This window comes from Protopterus annectens, chromosome 3.part1 (genome assembly GCF_019279795.1).
Source record: "Protopterus annectens isolate FY-2018-M chromosome 3.part1, PAN1.0, whole genome shotgun sequence".
NCBI classification, from domain to species: Eukaryota; Metazoa; Chordata; order Ceratodontiformes; family Protopteridae; genus Protopterus; species Protopterus annectens.
The window spans coordinates 1,130,144,832-1,130,168,040 of record NC_056732.1 but is presented as its reverse complement, the minus strand read 5'-3'; positions in this window follow the sequence as shown (position 1 = coordinate 1,130,168,040).

The window sequence follows — 23,209 nt, the reverse complement described above, 5'->3', positions numbered from 1 at the left end:
AGGCAGAGGCGTGTCCATATTCATTAAGGATATCCACACCTCCAGGCTAGTTGCTCAACATAATGCATCCAAAATTATCCAAGTGCTACTAACATTGGGAAAGACTGGAATCCAGGTTGTTATTTGTTACAGATCCCCTACCATGCCCGAGAATCCCCACTCTTCATTTCTTAAGATAAGGGAAAATATGAAGGTACTACCAAATACCTTAATTATGGGCGATTTCAACTACCCCACCATCAACTGGGAAAACTATTAATGTACCAACTCATTCACTCAACGGTTTCTGGAATTCATAAATTCCAATGCCTTGGATCAGCTTGTCCACAACCCCATCAGGGGCAGCAATATCCTGGACCTGGTCATTACCAACACAAGTAACCAGTGTTTTACGCCAGAGGTCAACTCCTCGCTGGTCATATCCGACCACAAACTAATCACCCTAGACATCCTTATCCCACCCCCCATTAAGGAAACCACCATCAAAAACTACTCCAAAGCCAACTTCATGCTCCTTAAGGCAGAAGTGGTAAACTTCACAACACCCATGCAGATGAAAAATAGAGGTACAACTGCTGAATCTTGCACAAATGCAATGTATAAGCACATACACGAGTGCATGGATCGTGCCATCCCCAACAGAATCAAGACACTATCCTCCAAAAAAAGGAAGCCGATCTGGTGGTCCTCTGTCATAAACAGACTCTACACCAGAAGGAAGAAGCTGTTTCAAAAAAAGAGTAAAATCCCAAGACTGGAGAAACTCCCTGGTCAGCCTCAGCAAGAAGCTGAGATCCCTCATAAAATTCTCCAAAGCCAGTTATGAAAATAAAATCACCACTGATTCCAAAGACAACCACAAAGCATTCTACAGCTATGTCAATAATCTTAATGGCAACACTCAGTTCTGCTCTGAGCTACAGCACAATGGGACTAAAAATACAGAACCAACCGATATTGCCAACATCCAGGCAGATAGGTTCAGTGCTAACCCCCCCCCCCACCCTCCAAAGGGCCCATCTTAATACCGGAAGAGTGAAAAACCCCTGTAACCACAGTTGAACAAGTAAAGGCCACACTCTCCAAAACCAAGAACACAGCATCCATGGGACCAGACAACATCCCAGGTGGCGTACTGCATGAACTACAGAACAAACTGGCACCCCACCTAAGCACCATGTTCAATCATAGCCTCACCACCATGTGCCTATTGAATGACACACAGCAATGGTTATCCCACTCAACAAAGTGGGTGCCACCACAAACCCCAGAAACTACCGCCCCATTAGCCTGACGAGCCTGGTCTGCAAGGCCATGGAACATATCATCTTGGAGCTTATAAACAAAGACATAGGTAATCTAAAGGTCGAGAAGTGTCCATATTCTCCAAGGATATTCACACATCCAGGCTAGTTGCCCAACACAATGCATCTGAAATTCTCCAGGTGCAGCTAACACTAGGTAAGACTGCGATCAAAATTGTAGCTTGCTACAGATCCCCTACTATGCCCCAAGATTCTCTCTCCACCTTTCTAAATATACTGGAAAATATTAAGCTACAACCAAGCACCCTAATACTGGGCGATTTCAACTACCCTGCCATTAACTGAGAAAACTATTTCGGTACCAACACCTTTTCCCAAAGGTTCTTGGAATTCATAAATTCCAATGTCCTGGATCAATTAATCCATTGTCCCACCAGGGGCTCTAATATCCTAGACCTGGTCATTACCAAAATAAAAGATAGATGCTTCACACCAATGGTCACCCCCTCATTGGTCAGGTCTGACCATAAGCTAATCACCCTTGACATACACATCCCACTCCCACCCCCCAGTAAGGAAACTTCCGTAAAAATCTTCTCCAAAGCCAACTTCATGCTATTCAATTCAGAAGTGACAAACTTCATGACACCCATGCAGACAGGAGCTGAAAGTTCTCTGCTGAATCCTACACTAAGGCACTGCATGAGCACATCCACTCATGCATAAATCCCAAATAGTACCAAGATGCTCTCCTCCAAAAAAAGGAAGCCAATCTGGTGGTCCCCTGCCATAAACAAACTATACAACAGAAGGAGGAAACTGTTGCAGAAAAGAGGAAACTACCAGGATGCAAAAATCTCCCTTACCAGCCTCAGTAAGAAGCTGAGATCCCTCTTAAAAATCCTCCAAAGCCAGTTACGAAAATAAAATTGCCAAAGATTCCAAAGGCAACCACAAGGCATTCTATAGTTATATCAAGAATCTAAATGGCAATGCTCAGATCTGCTCTGAGCTACAACAGAATGCATTAAATATACTGATCCCAATGATATTGCCAATATCCTGGCAGATCGATTTAGGGCCAACTTCACCCCCCTCTCACCCCCTAAAGGGCCCAGTCTAGTACTAAAAGATTGCCGAATTCCGGTAATCATGGACACACATATAGAAACTGCACTCTCCAAAGCTAAGAATACAGCATCTGTGGAACCAGATGACATCCCGGGCTGTGTACTACATGAACTACAAAATGAACTGGCACCTCACCTAAGTGTCATGTTTAATCATAGCCTCACCTCAGGCTTTGTGCCCACTGAGTAGTGCACAGCTGCAGTTATCCCACTCCACAAGGGGGGATCTACCTTGGATCCCGGGAACTACCATCCCATCAATCTGACGAGCCTGATCTGCAGGGGCATGGAACGCATTATCATGGACCATATAAACAAAGACATTGGCAACCTTCAAACACTGGACCCCACCCAGTTTGGGTTCGTGAAGGGCCAATCTTGTCTCCTGAACCTAATTGACTTCTTTGAATCAGTCTCCAGAGCTATGGACAGAGTAAGGTGGTCCCACACAGCCTATCTGGACCTCGCCAAGGTCTTCGACACCATCCCCCACAATGAAAACATAAATAAACTTACTAAGCTGGGCATAAATCTTTATGTCACTTGATGGGTTGCCAACTGGATTACAGACAGAACCCAGACTGTAAAAGTAGCTGACTCCAATTCCAGCTCCAGACAAGTGACAAGTGAAGCACCTCAGGGTTCAGTCCTGGGACCACTCTTGTTTGGCATCTACTTCTCTGAAGTACAGGCCAACACTAAGGGACTCTGGATAACAAAGTTTACAGATGACTGCAAACTGGGAGCCATTATTGAATCCCCAAATTATGTGGATACTCTACAAACGGGCCTTACAGAAACAGATGCTTGGTGCCAGAGCCATGGGCTCAAGCTTAATGCCAAGAAATGTATAGTTATCCCATTTGGGAAATCCATGTACCCATGAATTACCACATAAGTGGCAGTACACTAAACACCGAAAGTGTGATGAGAGACTTAGGGACACAGGTGGACAATGGTCTCACCTTCGATAACCACATTGCCACAACAGTCAGGAAATCCTTCTATGTGGCACACCTCATCACTAAGGGCTTTTCATCCAGATAAAAGGAGGCAATTGTCTCACTGTACTCATCTCTCATTAGACCCATTATAGAGTACGATGCCCCATTTGGTATGTACCTCACAAGATATATGCAACAGCTGGAAAGGGTGCAAAAATACCTCACTAAAAGAATCACAGGCCTAAAGCAGATGCCCTATGCTGACTGTCTAAAAAAACTCCAGCGATACTCTGTGGCATATCGTCTACTCAGAGGTGATCTCTGCTTAACATACAAGGCCATGTCAAACCCTGAGCTGCTGGATATGCTCCACTTAAAGAAATCCCAATCTCTCAGAGCCACACACTCCAGGAATCTAAGCCGTGTCATTACAATGAACAAAACATGCTGGAGGGATAGGTTCCTGACCAAGAAACTCCACATACTCTGGAATAGACTGCCCATACATGTCAAGCAGAGCGCCTCCTTGGCCCTCTTCAAAAAGAACCTTGATGATTGGATGGGAGATAGGAAATTCACCCTGGGGATCACATCAGTTGCCCTGCTAGACAGGGGTCCAGGATATTAAATATTATGGGAATAAATAGCAGGGAATTGTTATGGCTAGGCTTGTATAGGCCCTAGGGCTGATAGCCTAGTACCAACCTATGAACCTATGAACCTCCAAACTCTGGACCTCACTCAGTTTGGGTTTGTAAAAGTAGATCATGTCTACCAAACCTGATTGACTTTTTTGAAGCAGTCACTACAGCTGTAGACGAGGGCAGGGTAGTGCACGCAGCCTATCTTGACCTCACCAAGGCTTTCGATACCATCCCCCACTCTGGAATTATAGCTAAACTCACTAAACTGGGCATAAAATGCTTATGTCACAAGATGGGTGGCCAACTGGCTCACTGACAGAACCCACACAGTAAAAGTAACCGACTCTAAGTCCGACTTCAGACCAGTGTTGAGTGGATACCACAGGGTTCAGTCCTGGGTCCTCTCCTGTTTGGCATCTACTTCTCTGAAGTGCCAGCCAACACAGAAGGTCTATGGCTAACAAAATTCACAGATCACTGCAAACTGGGAGCCATAATAGAATCACCTAATGATGTAGACATTCTACAAAAGGGCCTCACAGATACAGATGCTTGGTGTCAAAGTCATGGCTTCAAGCTCAATGCCAAGAAGTACATTGTCATCCCCTTTGGGAAAAACTCAGTACCCATGAACTACCTCATAGGCAGTAGCTCAATAAACACTGAATGTGTGATAAGAGATCTCGGGACACAGGTGGATAGTAGTCTCTCCTTTGATAACCACATTGCCACAGTAGTCAGGAAATCCTTCTACGTGGCACACCTCATCACAAAAGGGTTCTCCTCTAGAAAAAAGGAGGTCATTGTTTCTCTCTACTCGTCCCTCATCAGACCCATTATAGAGTACAATGCCCTGTTTGGCATGTATCTCACAAGACACCTACAGCAATTGGAAAGGCCACAGAAATACCTCACTAAGAGGATTATCAGCCTCAAAACGATGCCATATGCAGACCATCTCAAAAACCTCCAGCTCTACTCTGTCGCATATCGCCTACTCAGAGGTGATATCTGCCTAACATACAAAGCTATGCCAAACCCAGACTGTTGGGCATGCTACACTTAAAGAAATCCCAATCTCTCTAAACCACACACTCCAGCGACCTAAACCTTGTCACCACAATAAACAAAACATTGTAGAGGGATAGATTTCTGTCCCAGAGACTTCCAATACTCTAAAACAAACTAACCATTCATGTCAAGCAAAGCTTCTCATTGGCCCTCTTTATGAAAAATCTTGATGACTGGATGGGAAATAGAAAATTCACCCCGGGGATTACTTCTGTGGCACTGCTTGACAGGGGCACAGGAAAATAATTTTCTTGGGTGGCGAAAGCCAGGGAACCTTTTTGGCTAGGCTTATATAGGCCCCAGGGATGATAGCCTAGTACCTACCTATGAACCTATGAAGTGCCTGAGACATTTAGTAGGATGCACACTGTGAGGCAGACAAAAAGATGAGGACATGAGAATAGAATCCAAAGTCGCTCCAATTGCAGAAAAGGTCAAAGAGAACAGATTACTGTGGTTCAGGTACATGTGCAGGAAAGCAGAAGACAGCCTGGTGAAGAAGATTTGGGACAGACAGGAAGAAGGCAAAGGGGTTAAAATGTGCTTATTCACAACCTGACAGGCCACCAGAGCCAGCTTGCACAGAGGGAAAGACCTGGTCTCCCCCTCTTTGCTTATGCACCAAATCATTGTGGCATTGTCTGCAATCACTTAGAAAGGTCCTTGGGAACACAGATGATGAGCAGAATTGAGACCATGAATAACAGACAGCATTTCTTTCACACTGTTATGCTTTGGTCTGCCTTGTTTGTTTCATAGATCTCACACTTTTACCCTTATGGACACAGCACCTCATGTAAAATCCAGTACATCAATAATTACAGATTGTGCAGAGGATGTGTGAGAGAGGTATAGCTAGTGTCTCCACTAATGTAACTCTCCCTTCACAAAGCCCAAAACTGGAATTTGAAAAGTCAACAAGTGTTGATGATGGACCAAATGTTTTTTAAAGATCATATTCAAAGGCATAAAATGGAATGCAATATTTGTGCCATTTCCAACTTTTTGCGATGTCTGTTTTAAACATGTCGGCATTCTGGTATTATTTTCTTATAAAAGTAATGACTTTTATAGAAAAATTAGACTTTAAATTTCCAGGCTTTCTCTGTTAACACTCATGCCCAGATGATGGCAATAATACTTCTGTCCTAAGTAAAACAATTTAAAAATATATGCATTTAAAAAATAAAGAATGTAAACAAAATCAATGACATAGAGTGAGTTGAACACCTCTTGTGATTAGTCAAACTCGTCTTCTGTTTAGTCTTATCGCACTTAAAAATATTCTAGGCAAGTGAACTGTTCAAGGTGCTCCAATGTAGCAATTTTTCCTCCTTATAGTTCATTCCATGCCCTAACCTCACTTACACATCTATTTTTGTTTTCGACAGTACAGGTATAATGTTTTGTGTTGAAAGCAGAAAAGATGTCTTCTCTGTTGCCTAAAAACATTCTTGTTATCCCCGTTAAATGTATTTGCCTGGTTAAGATTAAACACACAAATTATGTAATTTAATTATTAAGCATAATGATGTTAGTGCTGGAGGGTTCCCATTCAGTGCTGATTCAGTGGGCTAAATAAGTGTGTGTCTGTGTGTGTGTGTGTGTGTGTGTGTGTGTGTGTGTGTATATATGTGTATATATATATATATATATATATATATATATATATATATATATATAATTTAAATTGTTGAAAATTAATTACTGCTTTTATTTTAGAATATATGAACATGAAATGTGGATTCCTTGGTAACAGTTAATTCTCATAATGTTTCAGAAGGTAGGCTTGATCTTTAAGTATACTTGAAAGTTTTCTCATGTGTAACCTGGCAAAAGGTATTATGAGACTCATTGAAGTCATGAACCTTAGAGTCCTGAGAAACGCTCTGGCTAAAGTCTGAGACTGATTTGAGAAACTCAAAAAAGTTCCAGATACAGGCCTATTTTCTTCTCAAGAAGGTGTACCTTTTACATTGACTTTTCCAGAAGGCAACCTACAAACACAGTCCTATGAAAAATAATCAAGTAGGACTTCTGAATGTTGATCTGTAATCCGAGATTGGCAAGGGGATTTCTTAGCCATATAAGGGAAACCTGTCACTTGAACGAAGACTCTGTAAAGATGTCATCTAATTAAGGAAAAGTTTGAGTACCATGCAGCCTGAATTGACTATCACAGGAGTTTGACAGTTTGTAAACACCCCATAGAGCAGTGAATAATCCAAAATGTAAAGCAAAAAAATTATACTGGAACACTGACACAGAAAACCTTAGAAAATGTCTGAAATATGAAGCAATAAGAATGCGATGCCAAGCTTCTTTCAGATCTAGTGTTACCAAAAAACTCAGAAGAGTAATGTTAGGTGGCAAATTTAGTAAGGTCAACAGTCTGATCCTTTGAAATTTTTACACACAGGCTTATAAAGGATAAATCAAGAACTAGTGTCCAAGTGGGATCCTTCTTTGGCAGCAGAAAAATTCTGAGAGTGCTATGAACTCCATATAAAGTATTACATTCATGACTGGGGAAAAAAGGGAAGCCTGACTTGGAGGATGAGGAGGAATTCCTATAAAAGGAGGCAGGCTTTCCCCCTGCCATCTGTAAATCTCCAGAGCAAGTCTTAGAGCTCATTTGTCGGAAGCAATCTGCTGCCAAAGTGTGGGGGGGGGGGGTTGGAGTAAAGAACCAGGCTCTGGTACAAGTTGAAGGGGTGGAGGTGCTGCAGGAGTTATTTTATATTGCTGGATTATGCCATTTTCTTGAAATGTCCTTCTTTTTTCTTAGACTCTTCCTGCCATATTTTCTTACACAACTCTTTGCCAGAAGTTTATTGGGATTGTTTGTTTAATTTCTTACAAAAGGAACCAGAGATTTTAATTGACTTAGAGAAGATTGGCTGAGTAATCCCCAGCATTAATTTCTCTTTTATTTAAACTTGTTTGAGTAGTGTGAAAAAAACAAACAAAATCTCTTTATTCAAAGAAAATTTTACAATTTTAGATATAATATCTGCAGAAAACGGCTGACAACTTATAAATACATAACACCTCATAAGAGAAGCAGAAGCTGCTGTCCTGGACATAGAGTCAGCATAGTTATAACCTCATATTTTAAGTATATTTAGTTACTTTGGATATAACATAAATATTAGAATTCAGAGAGAATTTACCTTCTTGAAGATGGAAAACTGGCAATAATGTTCCTTATATTGACCAGAGTTTTAGTTGCAGTTAGACTAGACACAGCAATAGCTGCAGGGTCAGATCTGGGATGAGACTGGCAGACTTTATGAAATCTGTCTACATTTTTCGGGGCTGGCAATTGACTGCCAGGCATATTGCAGGCAATATTAAAGACATTCTTTAAGGTTGGCAAAAGAGGAAGAATAGCTTGTGGTAATTCCATTTGTAATAAATCATTATAGTTCTTAAAAAAAGAAGGGATATCAACTTGTTCCACTGAAGCATATTTTTCATCATCGAGACAATTTCAGAAAAGGAAAATTTCTCTACAGGAGTTTCAGAGAAAATACATTCCTCTAAATCAGAATCAGGGATATAGTTCGAAAAAACAGAAGATACCCTATTCCCATCAAAAACATTTGACAGGGAATCATCAGAAACTGAGAAAACTGACCTAGTTTTTCTACAGGAATTCCAATCATTATCAAAAGGTTTTAAAGGCTGCAATAAATTCTAATAAACTTTCCTTTTCATAGGGACTTCTATAGATGTGATCAACTCAAAGATGGCTAATCACCCCAGGAACAGGTCTCTTAGCCTGGCTACACAGAGATGCATACTCCACTGAATCTCCCCAGACCGAAGATGACTCACTCATGTCAACTGAAGACACCTGAGTAGTCACAGGGAATATGACTAATCCCCAGTCTATAGTGGCTATAAAGCTACAACACAGGGCTCCACACAGTAATGCGCATGGCCTGAAGAACCAGTACTGTTTACTGCAGAGTAACCCACCAATGACCGAGGCACAGATTAAGCCCATTGAGTTGGCAGAGGCTCCTTGCAAGTTTTCTTTTTTTTTTTAGGTCTGGACAAAGGTAAAACCATTATAAGAGTAAGTTGTTCTATTGCGAATGAGATATGATTGCTGGATAGTGCCGATGGAGCCAGTTGGTAAAAGGTAAATTATCTAAAGAAGTATTCACAAGCATAAAACACACTTATACTCCAAAAACTCATCAGATCCAGTAAAAACACAGTAAATCCCAATAACTAAACACCAGTTTTCCAAAATGAATCCCTCAATTAAGTGCAGACAGTGAAAGATAAACATAGAAGCTAAACTGACAGACTAGTGGTTACTTTATAATCCCATCTAAACACAGAGTACCCAAAAAATAATATTTCAGACAAAATACAGTACATTTTTTAAAGAAAATAAAAATATGTGGAATGCTTTCCTAAAATGGGATTTATCTGCTCAGCAATGGAAGAAAGAAGCCAAATATCAATCCTCTAAAGCCCATGAGGAGAGCGTACACAAGTAGACCAGAAAGTAATATAGAATTTTGTGCCCAGGCTGTGGCTTTCTCCTTTGACAGCTTGAGTTGCCAGTAACCTGCGGCATGTGTGGAAGGAGAAAAAGACTTTTGAAGACTGGCCAGCAGTTACATACTTGGCAGGATATAACCTGTATGGTTAAGGCTACTGCAGTACTGATCAAGTGATGAACATCCATGATTTTAGCTTGAACACAAAGTTAAATAGTTTAGAAGAAAAACAGACAAACTATATATAGTTTTTCATTCTCAAAAGCAAGACTCCTGCAGAATGCATAGTAATGAACCATCTACACTTAGACTTGAATATCCTCCCCACTTTCTATTGCTGATCTTTTTTTTTTTGATTAATATCACCCATGTAACAACATACAATTGCAGTACACATCTGACTGTAGTATGCCTTATTTATTTCCTCAGTATCTTGCTGCATGAAGTTTCAAAGATCTGTATTAGTAAGGTAAATTATAAGCAGTGAACTAGAAATCATCAGGTTTAATTCAAATCTTGTCTCCTTCAGTGATTATCTTTTCCACCATCAAAATGAACAGCTTGCCTCTTTGCAAATCACCTCATCATGGCGGCTTTTGTTTCTGGCAATATCAAAATACCTACCCAACCTTTGCTCATCTCTGATACTATAGTAATGTGCTGTGTTCAGGTTGTATGACAACACCAAGATGAAAGAATTTTGCACTTTTAATAAGAAGAGTCTAATAGTAAACAAAAGTAGGGGTGATTAATATATGGGCACACTCTCAAGTAATGTACTGATTTTCTTTTTAATTTAGGTGGAGGTGTAGATAGATAGATAGATAGACAGACAGACAGACAGACAGACAGATAGATAGATAGATAGATAGATAGATAGATAGATAGATAGATAGATGGAATCTTGAAATAATTGTATGAATTCCTATCTTTTACAAAGTACATATTGCATAAAATGAATATTAATATGAAAAGAGTTTATTAAATAATATGAAACAGTCTCTTTTTACATGGAACTTTCTAAAAGTCTGTCTGCCTTTTGTAATGAGTTGCAGACTGGCTGTCAGGCAAGACAAAAGAGAAGAGAAAACTGTTTTACACTGAGAAGAAACATCAGACCTATACTTCATATGGAGAGAGGTGTTGCTGCCACCAGTGGAAGGCGTTAGTATTTCATTTTATTTTGCTTGCATGTATGTATATGTGTGTGTGTGTGTGTGTGTGTGTGTGTGTGTGTGTGTGTGTGTGTGTGTGTGTGTGTGTGTGTGTGTGTGTGCTGGGGGGTATGTGGGTATGTGCATGTCTGGTTGTGTGCATATGGTTTGTGTGTTTATGTGTGTGTGCGAGTGTGTGCGTGTGTGTGTGTGTGTGTGTGTGTGTGTGTGTGTGTGTGTGTGTGTGTGTGTGTGCGTGTGTGCGTGTGTGTGTGTGTGCACGTGTTGCAGGGGTATGTGGGTATGTGTATGTCTGGTCGCGTGCATGTGGTTTGTGTGTTTATGTGTGTGTGCGAGTGTGTGTGTGTGTGTGTGTGTGTGTGTGTGTGTGTGTGTGTGTGTGTGTGTGTGTGTGTGTGTGTGTGTGTGTGTGTGTGTGTGTGTGTGTATGTGTGTGTGTGTGTGTGTTGGGGCAGCATCACATTTTACAAAAGAGAAACATGGGGTTTATTTACATTTAAAGATTTTGAAAGTGCCTTCATTTTTGTATTCCTGCACTTGTGATACATCTTACACTTGTTATATACAATACATAATACAAATGTTTTAATAGTCTTGACAGCCAATCATTTATCCATGTAGCCTTCTAGTTGTTAGTCTGTCTCTCTGTCATTTTGGACATATTTTAAAAGCAATGATCATTGTTATTTCTTTTAACAGACAGTGAATAAAGTTTCTTGATGACTTACATTATAAAACCTTTTTGTTAGCATTTTTGTATCTTTCTAGCTATACTGGAACACTCAGATCACCTTTTCAGAGAAGACTGAAGAGAACAAGAAAATGAAATGACATATGTAAACTGGAGCTAATATGATTCAAATCCAGCTTTCCAGACTCAAAGTCCAAATAGCTTTTTCACTAGGGTATGTAACTTTTCGCAGTATATATACCAGCCATGATGGAGACATTCAGTATCAGGATAAGAACTATTATGAAATGTACAGACAACTAAAAATAAAATTAACTTATATTTCACATGAAGAAGCAACCATGGTTTGATTAATAAAATTGTATTTCACAACTCCAGCCTTTCAGGACTGTATTAAAACAGCTATACCTTTTGACATTCCTTGTTAACTACATGTTCATAATTACCCTTATTGTGCTGTTTTCCAATGTGTAATAAAACCTGTTTTTCAGCAAGTGTTACAGGATAACCTTATTGCATTTTTCCCCTCTATTGTCCACCCTTAAGGGTGTAATCAAATATCCATTTCCACCCATTTTATTTGTTTCAGGCTGTCAGCTGTATTGTTCTGTTTCTGAATTCCAAGGAGCATACCTAAATCACTGCCATCCTTAGAAGGCTTGAATTACCTTTACTATGCACACCTTTCACAATACATAAAACAGACTCTTTTGTGGGAATAAACTATGCTGAGACCTTAGAAGTCCCTGTATAGCGAATGAAAGGTCAAGTTATTTACAGCACCAGTAGGCTGTAAATTTTAAAACTTTATAATCCTTTGACAAGCTTACTGCTTGCTGCTTTAGTCACTCATTTTGAACTAGATGTAGCATTCATTTTTTTTCATTTGAATAGCACAGTTTAACACTTTTACCAAGAATGTTGCATGAAAAAAAAAGAAAGAAAGAAACATAGTTATGTATAATCTCGTGTTTTAGTTTAACTGTCTGACTTGTTTTGTCTATTTGTCCAGTAAAGGCATTTCTAAATTATCAATATCTGAAGACTCAGTCACAATGTCTTTCTTTGTATATAATAACTGCAAATATAGCCTGTTTATTGACTTGTTTAAGTAGTAGTATTTAATTATTTAAATAAAATTGCGTTTTTTTTTCTAGTGCATTATTTTCCTAACATACAGATCAATCTAATGTTACTAATCAGTTGTGCAATCTATAGAAAACTAGGGAATGCACTAAACAATAGCAGAAAATGGGCTCTGAGGTGCCTCAGCTCCAAATTATTTGTGCAGTATCCATAGCTCTAGGCAGTGGCCCATAACTAAAGTCCTGAACAGCTGCCTTGTGCCCTTATAGATCCAATTCAGGTGTCAGCTGGTTTAATAAAAGACACACACACACACACACACACACACACACACACACACACACACACACACACACACACACACACACACACACATTATGTAGTCCTATTTGCAGTTTGCAGAAATGCCAATTTGTCTATGGTACATATTAGAGATGTGGGAAGGAAACTGAACTACTAGGCAAAACCACAGGGGCAGAGCTTTTGATACAATACCCCACTCAGGCATTATAGACAAACTCACTAAATTAGGTATAAACCATTTTATCACCAGCTGGATAGACAACTGGCTGACTGATACCCAGGAGGTCAAAATAGGTGAGGCCACATCCACCAAGAGGCTAGTCATTAGTGGAGTGCCTCAGAGTTCAGTACTGGGCTCGCTCCTTTCTGGCCTCTATTCCTCTGAAATGGAAGCAAATGCTGAAGGTATATTGCTGACTAAGTTTTCAGATGAATGCAAGCTGGAGCCTATCGTTGACACCCCTGCAGACACTAGTATTCTTCAACAAGATATATCTCTGACTAACAAATGGTGCCAAAGCCATGGTCTTAATCTCAGTGCTGACATGCATAATTGGACCCTTTGGGAAGTGAATCATCCTGGCTAATTACCATGTTGATAATATGACAACAAAAGTTGACCCAGTAGTGACAGAGACAGTAGCCTTACCTTTGACTACCATGTGACCATAGTGGTGAGGAAATCCTTTTACGTTATGCAACTTATAAGTAAGGGCATAACATCTAGGTCCATATAGGTCATTCTCCTATTCTACTCTGCCCTTATCAGACCACGGAGTACAATGTTCTATTTGGTATGCATCAGACCAGGCATATGCAACAACTAGAGCAACCTCAGAGGTTCCTTACAAAAAATAATACAAAGCATTAACAAATCTGCCTTACACAGAGCACCTTAAATCCATTTCCCTCAACTCAGCCTCATATAGATTGGTGAAGGGTGATCCATTCCTTCTTACAAGGCATGCATAAATCGCACACTTATGAATCTCCTGCATATTCCTGAGTCAAACAGTACTAGAAATACAAGATCTAGGGACCTGAATTTTGTCTGTGCCTTAAACATAACATGCTGGAGAGACAGATATGTTTCCCAGAGATGGCTACTCCTATAGAACAGGCTTCCAATCCATTTGAAGCTGAGTTGACCTATTGTCCAATTTAAGTGCAACCTGAACCAGTAGATGGGGAATAGGAAATTTACATCAGACATGGCACCAATGTCCCTTATGGATAGAGGAAACTTATAAATGCCAGGCCCTCAATGTCCTGTTTGGACCCAGGACCTCATTATTCATTCAGGAAAACTTGGCTAAGGCTAAGAAAGGCCAACCAGGTTGTTAGCATAGTAATAATCTATGAATCTATGAATTTATGAATCTATGATATGTGGAGGCCATTCAAACAGAGAAAGTACTTCAGCTGAGATGCAAGTACTGCAACTAAGCAATTCTAGTCACTGCATCACTATGCCAGCTTTATAACAGAAATGTTAATAAAATCTGTTCTTCATTTCATTGGGTGAAACATACAGTATATGAAAATAAATCAATTCTTTCTGCAGTAAAAGGAGCTACATTTACTTTTTTACTTTTATCTTTTCAAACAATTATGTTTTATATCATACAGCTTAGTTCATTTCATATACATTTTCTGTGGAAAGAACAGTTACATTTTCTGTTTATTATAGTACTGCATTTTTTGGAACTTCTGTTACAAGTCTGCATGTTTGTGTTTACACTAGTCTGCCTCTCCTAAAATAACACAGTTCTTTTCCAAGGAGAAGTCATCTACATCAAGTTGCCTATGATTTTCTTCTTTGTGGACAATCTGTGTTGTCAGGCCTGGCCAAAAAACTGGGAAGAGTTATGTCTCCTTGAGTGTGAAGTAAGCTGCTCATTTCCTTCCAGACAGGTGAAAGAACATTCCAGGGACTGTCCGTTATGCTAAGCAAAAATCATATTTCCTTGCTACTAGACCGAGAGGGATATGAATTTCATTATGTTGACTGCCCTGAGAGCATGACAGCAATTTTGGGATTGCAGGCCTGCCATCCTCAGTCAAATAGATTTGGTCATCCTTAGTCTAGCATTTTTGTTTTACAAATTGTTAGGTTCTCTGTGATGTCTTGGATTTTTCCACCTGTATTAAAAGAAAATCACGTTAATCCCTTGCTTTCAACATGATGGATAATTTCTACAATACATATATATATATATATATATATATATATATATATATATATATATATATATATCATACCTTCTTAGACTAAGAAGGCTGCTAGCATACAGCATGAGTCCCTTCTAAAAGCTCAAGATCTTTTCATCCCTTCTGGGTTCAGTTTCAATACACTTCCCTAGCAATGAGTCAAAACTTAATTAATAGTTAATGAACTTCTTGTGTGAGGAATCCATAGCTTTCTGACATCTTAGTTCCAATTAATCTCTCAGAAGTACTTAATACTCTAGACACTAGAAGACATGACACTTAATATGATCTTTGCTTCATTCAGTTGCTCTCCAATGGGTAGGCACAAATCTTTACATATTGAAAGTCATAGCACTGCTTCTCTTATTGTCTCTGCAATCTTAAGAAACGATTTTGGGCTATTGAAAATTATTTTCAAACCACACGGACTTTGTAACTGAGCGATGTGTGATGGCTGCTTATTTATATAGCTTTGTATATTTAGTTTCCTAATAAAAACAATATGTTTCTTGGAGCTCTAGACTCAAAGGCTAAAACAGAGTATGGAAATGATAAGCTAATGACTTAGCTATTCCAAGTGGTCTCAAACATGAGTGATTTAAAAGTGTTTGCTGCCTCAAGAATAAAGATATTGGCAACTGACTGGCAAAAATTAGCAATTTTGAAAATAACCACTGCTATTATATCCAACTAACTATTGGCCATACAGGCTTTAGTGGAAGATCACCAGAATTTGTTTGTAATTTTGTAGGGCAAAATGAATGAACTGGGGAATTGGTCAACAGGATGCATCATTAAATTAGTTGGTTTAATGAAGAGAGTAGAGTGTGGAAATGCTGTTGAATTCCTAGAATCAAATTGTTTGCTTATACTTTGCACTTGGGAACATAATATCTTATAGAGCTTCTCAAACACAGCCAGTTAAAAATCTACTTCCATTTTCTGTTATACTGAAGTGCCACAACCTTGTGAACAAGCAAATTATTATGATAGCAAAGAAGGATAGTAAATCCTTACAAATGACAGGAGATAATTTACCTATATTCCATGAACCTTTGCATGTTCTGAATCAGTGTAAGAAAACTTTTGTTTATGATAAATAACTTTGCTACAGAATGAGCGTTCCTACAATTTTTAACTGTACAACCACTTTTAATATTACATGGGAAGATTGAGTCCATCTTTTCCATAATACAGATGGTACCACGGCATACATCTCAAGTTAAAGACATCAGAAATCTAAGCAAAGACTCTTGAATATTTGGTATTATCACCCTAAAACCATGACACCTAATTAGAATAAATGTTCATTCCACATAACATGACTGCTCACATACCTAGTGGAATTATTGATTATCACAACAAATTTAAAAGTTAAGCATCAATAAAAACTGTAAACTACATGTTCTGTTATCACCAGTATTAAACACCAAAATTATGGAAAAAAACAATGTCCAAAAACACTGCTTATAGAAGAAACAGGAAGACCAATGTGGCAAAGCATACCTTTAATATAGAATTAAAAGGACATGTCATGTTAAGGAAGTGCTGCAAGAGTATACACCAGCCTTTTCCATCTTCTCAATTTCTCACTTGTAAGAAACCTGAAGTGCCACTTCTACATGGAGAATAATTAATTAGTATCTATTTTCATAAACAGTTGAATTGTAACAATAGTGATGTACCATAATAATATGTTTTAATTGATTTCACACCATTAGCCATAGTAATGTTTTTCAACTTGCTTCTCACAAATGTGCATTAGTCCAGAAGAATCAGGATAATGACTGTTTATCGTGAACCAGTGACAGTAATGTGAATCACTTCCAATCACATACCTATTAATTATAGCTTCTTTGTTGACTGTATACACCTTAGTTCATTGCTACCAGAAGAATCTAGTCTACCTATTACAACCTCTCTGACCACACAGGAACAAACACAAAGACACACACACACACACACACACACACACACACACACACACACACACACACACTCAAATTGTGTAATTAAAAATTGGAAAATAAATCTTGCTCCCACAGACCTGCATCTCTCCTTCTGCCCTCCATTTACTTATTTCACTTGTATTTAGCTGCGTTTTTACCTGAGGCAGCCTAATCCAACAACAGTATATGTTCTATGTATTATAAGGAAGAATGTGTTATTTTTGTTTATTTTAAGCCTTCCCTCCTATGCTTTTAAGGACTTTGAGGTAGCTTAAGTGTTTTTCTTTTAATTTCTTTTATTAGTCTCCTACACTTTTTAAGACTTTGGGAATACTAGCGTTATTCTTCTTCCATGTGTTTAGTGATTGACAGTTTAATTAATCTGGGTGCATTCTTGGATTTAAAATATGCCTGTGACAAGAAGATGCAAATACAACAGACATGCTCACACTGAGTGCTGATGTGAAGATGCAAAGACATGCTTTGTGCGTTTTTGCATGAAAATGGGAGAATAGTAGAACAATATATTATTTGACATTTGAATTGAAGTCAGGGATTTAATTTACTTTTTATTGCTGGGCTACCTATGAATAAAACTGCCTCATGACTATCCACGCTATATTGCATTAAATATTGCATTGCGGTTCTTGCACTATGCACTACAATACAGTATGGTATAATACATCTGATCTGTATATATTACAGTGTTTACTGTGGCTTTCATCTTCAACCATTAAGGAAAAGGAAACACTACTGATAATTTACCTATTTTCTCACCCAAACTATTTCTATGCGCACTTCAACTTTTGTTATATGTAATCTAACATTTGCCTTCCAATAGTAAGAAAATTAATATTATTGGTCTTTGAGGTATTTCTTATTTGGGAAATATTTTAATGCTATTATATATCATATAGATTTTATTTATTTATTTACACTTAACAGGGTGCTGGCGGAAATTGGGCTACTGTTGGCCGAAGGAGAAGAGGAGGGTGAAGGCATGCCCGAAGGCAGGAAGATAGGAGGAAGGTTAGGAGTGTAGCAGTGAGGGTAGGAACTTTGAATGTTGGCAGTATGACTGGTATAGGAAGAGAGCTAGCTGATATGATGGAGAGAAGGAAGGTTGATATATTGTGTGTGCAAGAGACCAGATGGAAGGGAAGTAAGGCCAGGTGTTTAGGAAACGGGTTCAAATTGTTTTATCATGGTGTGGATGGCAGGAGAAATGGGGTAGGGGTTATACTAAAGGAACAATATGCCAAGAGTGTTTTAGACATGAAGAGAGTGTCTGACCGAGTGATGTTTATGAAGCTCGAAATTGATGGTGTAGTGATGAATGTTGTTAGTGCATATGCTCCACAAGTTGGGTGTGCGATGGATGAGAAAGAGAAATTTTGGATTGAGTTGGATGAAGTTGTGGTGAGTGTACCCAAGGGTGAGAGACTAGTGATTGGAGCGGAATTTAATGGGCATGTTGGTGAAGTGAACAGAGGGGATGAGGAAGTGATGGGTAGGTATGGTGTTAAGGAGAGGAATGCAGAAGGTCAGATGATTGTGGATTTTGCGAAAAGGATGGACATGGCTGTGGTGAATACGTATTTTAAGAAGAGGGTGGAGCATAGGGTGAAGTACAAGAGTGGAGGAAGATGCTCACAGGTTGATTATATACTATGTAGGAGGGCCAGTCTGAAGGAGATTGGAGACTGTAAAGTGGTGGCAGGGGAAAGTGTAGTTAAGCAGCATAGAATGGTGGTATGTAGAATGACGTTGGTGATCAAGAAGAGGAGGAGGAGTGTGAAAGCTGTGCCAAGGATTAAATGGTGGAAGTTAAAAAAGGGTGATTGTGAATTGAAGTTTAGGGAAGAGTTAAGACAGGCACTGGGAGGCAGTGGAGAGTTACCGAATAGCTGGGTAACTACAGCAGAACTAGTAAGGGTGACTGCTAGAAAGGTGCTTGGTGTGACATCTGGACAGAGGAAGGAGGACAAGGAGACCTGGTGGTGAAATGAGGAAGTACAGGAGAGTATACAGAGGAAGAGGCTGGCGAAGAAGAAGTGGGATTGTCAAAGAGATGAAGAAAGTAGACATGAGTATAAGGAGATGAGGCGCATGGCAAAGAGAGAGGTGGCGAAAGCTAAGTATAGGGCATATGGAGAGTTGTACGAGAGATTGGACACTAAAGAGGGAGAAAAGGACCTGTACCGATTAGTTAGACAGAGGGACAGAGCTGGGAAAGATGTGCAGCATGTAAGGGTGATAAAGAATAGTGAGGGAAAGGTAGTCACAAGAGAGGAGAGTGTGTTGAGTAGATGGAAAGAGTATTTTGAGAGGCTGATGAATGAAGAGAATGAGAGAGAGAGAAGGTTGGATGATGTGGGGATAGTGAATCAGGAAGTGAAACAGATTAGCAAGGAGGGAGTAAGGGCAGCTATGAAGAGGATGAAGAATGGAAAGGCTGTTGGCCCAGATGACATACCAATGGAAGCATGGAGGTGCTTAGGAGAAATGGCAGTGGAATTTCTAACTAGATTGTTTAATGAAATTTTGGAAAGTCGGAGGATGCCTGAGGAGTGGAGAAAAAGTGTTTTGGTACCTATCTTTAAGAATAAGGGTGATGTGCAGAGCTGCAGTAACTACAGAGGGATAAAACTGATTAGTCACAGCTTGAAGTTATGGGAAAGAGTAGTGGAAGCAAGGTTAAGAAGGGAGGTGATGATTAGTGATCAGCAGTATGGTTTCATGCCAGGAAAGAGCACTACAGATGCAATGTTTGCTCTGAGAGTGTTGTTGGAGAAATACAGAGAAGGTCAGAAGGAGTTGCATTGTGTCTTTGTAGACTTGGAGTAAGCGTATGACAGGGTGCCTAGAGAAGAGTTGTGGTATTGTATGAGGAAGTCGGGAGTGGCAGAGAAGTACGTAAGAGTGGTACAGGATATGTACGAGGGTAGTGTGATAGTGGTGAGGACTGCAGTGGGAGTGACAGATCCGTTTAAGGTGGAGGTGGGATTACATCAAGGATCAGCTCTGAGTCCTTTCTTATTTGCAGTGGTGATGGACAGGTTGACAGATGAGATCAGACAGGAGGCCCCGTGGACTATGATGTTTGCAGATGACATTGTGATCTGTAGTGAGAGTAGGAATCAGGTTGAGGAGACTCTGGAGAGGTGGAGATATGCTCTAGAGAGCAGAGGAATGAGGGTCAGCAGGGCTAAGACAGAATATATGTGTGTAAATGAGAGGGAGGGTAGAGGAATGGTGAGGATGCAGGGAGTAGAGTTGGCAAAGGTGGACAAGTTTAAGTACTTGGGATCAACAGTTCAGAGTGATGGTGAATGTGGAAGAGAGGTGAAGAAGAGAGTACAGGCAGGGTGGAATGGGTGGAGAAGAGTGTCAGGAGTGATTTGTGACAGACGGGTACCAGTAAGAGTGAAAGGGAAGGTCTACAAGAGGGTAGTGAGACCAGCTATGTTATATGGGTTGGAGACAGTGGCATTGACAAAAAGGCAGGAGTCAGAGCTGGATGTGGCAGAGTTAAAGATGTTAAGATTTGCAATCGGTGTGACTAGGATGGATAGGATTAGGAATCAGTATATTAGAGGGTCAGCTCATGTTGGACAGTTTGGAGACAAAGCAAGAGAGACGAGATTGCGTTGGTTTGGACATGTGCTGAGGAGGGATGATGGGTATATTGGGAAAAAGATGCTAAGTACGGAGCTGCCAGGTAAGAGGAATAGAGGAAGGCCTAAGATAAGGTTTATGGACATGGTGAGAGAGGACATGCAGGCGGTTGGTGTGACAGAGCAAGATGCAGAGGATAGGAAGAAATGGAAAGAGATGATCCGCTGTGGCGACCCCTAACGGGAAAAGCTGAAAGAGAATGATGATTTACACTTAGCATTAAGGCTGGATATTAAGTTGAAAGCAAAAACATATTTTTAAATATTTTGCCCCAAGCATCACTGAGCCCTGATTTTTTAAGGATTCTCAGATATTATTTTATACACCTTGGTAACTTCATTTCGTTTTGCAGTTAATTAGATAAATACAGAGTGGATATTTGAAATAAATATGAATCAGAGGACTTACCACATAGCAAATTCCTATTTGAATGTATATCATGTGGTCAACAGACTAAAAATCAAAACTAGACACTACTAGTCAATGGCTCACCTGTCATAAGCTACTTTGTATTATGAATAGAAGAACAATAGATAGGACCTGTAATTTATGTGCAATTCTGAGCAAGCAATTTGTGTCATCATTGAAGGAAGAGTTACAATATTATGCTAAAAGGCAGAGAGATTGTAAAAAAAAAAAAACGGTAAGTGCACCAGACACTTGTCTGGCTAATGGGACAGTAAATAAAATATCTAGGAAAAAGAAAAAGAAAATTAAGACAGACTGTATCTGAGAAACATCCAGTTGGTAAAGAAAAGTATTAGGCACATGCATGTACACATGTAATAATGAAGATTAAATAGAAAAAGTCAAGATATACTCAGTCATTTTAAAATAATTTTAATATACAACATTTATTCAAGCTGATATCTTGCAGGTCCAATATATGTGAGTCATAGGGGACTGACCCTGAAAAAAGGATCCAGGCTGATATTACAGACAAGGGTCTGTAGAACAGTACACCATACTTTAAGTAAACAAACACTTGCCTTAGGAGGAGACTCAGTGATTAGGGGTATAAAATACACTAGGAAGAATAAATAGGGTGTCAATCATGGTTAGCTCACTCCCAATGGGTGGGCCAAAGAATACCAGTTCAGCTTTCTACAGACTATTCAGGGATAACAACAGATTCACAAGTAGTAATTGTCTGTGGCACAAAATAATATTGAGCAAATGAGTTTGAGTTTCTGAGCAAAATTAAAAAGATTGTTCAGTTAAATAAGGAAAAATGTTTCTCAGTTGTAGTGCACAACAAAATCTCCTCTTTAAGACTGAACAAGACTCTGAAGAATGTGGCCCATGCATTTACAACCTAATAAGAAGTGTTTGTTTAGGAGCCTTTTTTAAAAATAACAGTTTAGGAAGGTATGATTACTGCTTTTGCAAAGATAAACTCAATTTGAGCCATATTAGGAACAGAATCATACTAGGTAAACTAAGTAACAAAATTATTTATTTATTTATTTATTTATTTATTTATTTATTTATTTATTTATTTTTATAAAGAAAGTAAGTGGGATGATAGCTAGAGACAGAAAAGAATGTGCCATAAAATTGTCCTGAACAATGATACAATCTTAAACAATAAGTTCTCTTTCCTGGATGCTAGAACTGTTTGAGAATACTTGGATGTACTCCATATAACTGTAACTTGGTTCTCATACCTAAACAGGCCTTTAATGAGTGATGGATATAATGGCTTTTGCAACTGTAGAAATAATGGAAATGGAGATCCAAAAAGATTCACTTCACCTTCCTTTGTTACTTAAGTGGACCCTTGTTGAACTGCTGTGTGTTTAGAGCATATGGAATGGTTTACCTATGGAAATATGCTTGTTTTATTGCCCCCCATTAATCAAATGATGAAGTAAGGAAATGTATAAGAGCACTGTCAGGTTTATTTACTGAAAAAACTTGACATCATATCTTGAGATGTGAATGAACTAAGTATTGATTGGAAGAACATGTCCTCATATGATGGACCTGACCTTGTTCTTAGGTAGTATGTAAGGCTAAATTCAAAATGTCAATAAACATTCAAGAAATAATAGTATTCTGGATGTGACTTGGGTAAAGGATGAAATCAGGACCTCATCCCTCTCAATTTTACCTGACCTTTATGATTCAGACCATTTCTCTGTAAAATCGGTAATAATTGGTTACATGAAAAATAAGACATTTATAGTAGACAAGGAATGTCAAGCTTACGATAGAGTTGACTTTGATTCTATATATAAGAATTTGAGAGAATGGAAATGGTATGATAGTATGAGGCAACTAGATATTGCAGATTCTTGGAAAGAGTTTATATTGTCTTAAACAGAAGTGTGGATTGGTAAGTACCAAATGTACACTTAAAAGAAGGGAAAAAGAGTGGGGTGAAGCCTAGATGGCTAACTGAAAGCAGCAGCTTCTCAGACCTCCATAAAACCAACATAAAATACAGGAAATATTTTTTTTTCAAAAAAAATACTTAGATGTGATAGATATATGCGTTAAGTATAACATATAGAAACTTAATAGTTCTATGTGAACTTTT